This window comes from Piliocolobus tephrosceles, chromosome 16 (assembly GCF_002776525.5).
Source record: "Piliocolobus tephrosceles isolate RC106 chromosome 16, ASM277652v3, whole genome shotgun sequence".
In the NCBI taxonomy this organism is placed as follows: Eukaryota; Metazoa; Chordata; class Mammalia; order Primates; family Cercopithecidae; genus Piliocolobus; species Piliocolobus tephrosceles.
In genome coordinates this window covers 58,234,440-58,236,873 of record NC_045449.1, presented here as the reverse complement: position 1 = coordinate 58,236,873, position 2,434 = coordinate 58,234,440, and positions in this window count along the sequence as shown.

Below are 2,434 nucleotides of genomic sequence, written 5' to 3'. Positions count from 1 at the left end.
TCAGTCATTTTGCAAAGGCGGTTTCAAGATGGCCAGGAAAATCTTACACATGGAGAGTTCTTTAAAGTCGTAAGTTAAGGCTGGGTGCGGTGGCTCACGCCTGTAATCCCAGCACTTTGGGAGGTTGAGGTGGGCAAATCACCTGAGGTCAGGAATTCGAAACCAGTCTGGCCAACATGTCAAAACCCCATCTCTAATTTTGTAAAACTACAAAAATTAGCCAGATGTGGTGGCACACACCTGTAATCCCAGCTACTCTGGAGGCTGAGGCAGGAGAATCACTTGAGCCTGGGAGGCAGAGGTTGCAGTGAGCCGAAATTGCGCCATTGCACTCCAGCCTGGGCGACAGAGCAAGACTCTGTCTCAAAACAAAAAAAAAACGACGTAAGTTAATTACTGGCTTTAGGGTGGAGCCTTTTAAGGAACAGGGCCAGGAAAGTATGCAGTTTCCAGGGACTAATAGGCAGGCTTGGATCCCTGAATAAAGGGAGTCCAGCTATCCCTTACAGGAGTCTTATCTCTCGGGGGGTGACGGGGTGGGTATGTTTCCATACCTTCTAGGTGGTCAAGAGCATGGTTCTCTGATCTAAACATGCAAAGAACTGAATATTCCCCCATAACTGCCATTAGCCGTCCCTTGAAGTATATTTCCTACCTAGCTATTACACATGAAGGCTAAACACTCTCTCATAATGTAATTTCTGATACCCTAAAAGTAAAAAAAAAAAAAATCAGGTAACAATGCAAAACAGAGCAGAGCCTGACTTTTAACCAAATCTCTTATTACCACTCTAGCTAGGACAAATACCCGATATTCCTGGCTTTCGGACTTTACCAAAGGTAACCTCCCAGGTGAAACCAGTAAGACTTAACTAAGATTATGACTTAACCATGGATATGTGTGTGTGTGGTTTTCTTTTGTTTTTTGCTTTTCTTTGAGATGGAGTCTCACTCTGTTGCCCAGGTTAGAGTGCAGTGGCACAATCTCAGCTCACTGCAACCTCTGTCTCCCAGGCTCAAGCTATCCTCTTACGGCAGCCCCCCTAGTAGCTGGGATTACAGGCACACACCACCATGCCCAGCTAATTTTTGTATTTTTAGTAGAGACGGGTTTTGCCATGTTGGCTAGGCTGGTCTCAAACTTCTGACCTCAGGGGATCCACCCACCTCGGCCTCCTAAAGTGCTGGGATTACAGGCGTGCACCACTGTGCCCAGCTGAACCAAAGTCAATAAGGATCTGGGTAGCCCTTAGCTGCCTGCAGAAGTGACCTATCCTAAGAGATGATTTGTCAAGATTTTGTTAATGGAGAGAAGACGATTCCAGAAAATCTGGGTGTTTACCACAGGCTGAGCACAAGGAAAGAAGGGAGGCTTTGGGATTCCTTGTAGGGGCAGGGAACTAGTAGGGGCTCTGGTGACTCCGTCTTGCTGTCTTGTATCCAGAACAGCCTGGGCTGCCACCTGGGAGAATGCTATACTCGCTGGGTCCCAAAGTGATGCCAGGAGACCCCCAGATCTCCCTCAGGGAAGGGGTTGCTGAGGATTCTGGGAAGACTACACCAGCTGACCTGGGTGAACTTGTTTCTTGTTTGTCTTGCTTGTTTGTTTGTTTGTTTGTTTGAGACAGGGTCTTGCTGTGTAGCCCAGGCTAGAGTGTAGTGGTGTGATCTCGGCTCACTGTAACCTCCATCTCCCAGGCTCAGGTGATCCTCTCACCTCAGCCTCCTGAGTAGCTGAGACTACAGGTGCGCACCACCACACCTGGCTAATTTTTTGTATTTACGTAGAGACAGGTCTCACTGTATTGCTCAGGCTAGTCTTGAATTCCTGGGCTCACGTGATCCTCCCACACTGGCCTCCCAAAGTGCTGGGATTACAGGAGTGAGCCGCTGTGCCTGGCCTCAACATTTTTTTCTTTAATTTCAAGTGACTCAAAAGAAAAACAAGGAAAAAATAAAAATAAAGTGTTAAGGCATAAGCAATTAATGGGCAATCAGTTCCTTCCCTAGCTCATTTGAAATTACAGACACTTGACAATGACGCCATCTAGTGGAAGATTAGCAGGTCAAACGAAACCCATCTATTTCTCCCGATTCTTGCTCTGTCAGTCCACAGCTGTGAATAAGTGAGTTTTGGTGGCCATCCCAGGAGTGGACTGGTGACCTCCCAATTGTGGGGCATCAGCACCCAGGAACAACATCCTGTGAATGGTCTTTCCTGCGTCTCTGAGTTTGCTGGGCTCTCCTCTGGTCTTTCAAGTTCCAAAGAGAGCCGGGCGCGGTGGCTCAAGCCTGTAATCCCAGCCCTTTGGGAGGCCGAGAAGGGCGGATCACGAGGTCAGGAGATGGAGACCATCCTGGCTAACATGGTGAAACCCCGTCTCTACAAAAAAAAAAAAATACAAAAAATTAGCCGGGCGCGGTGGCGGGCGCC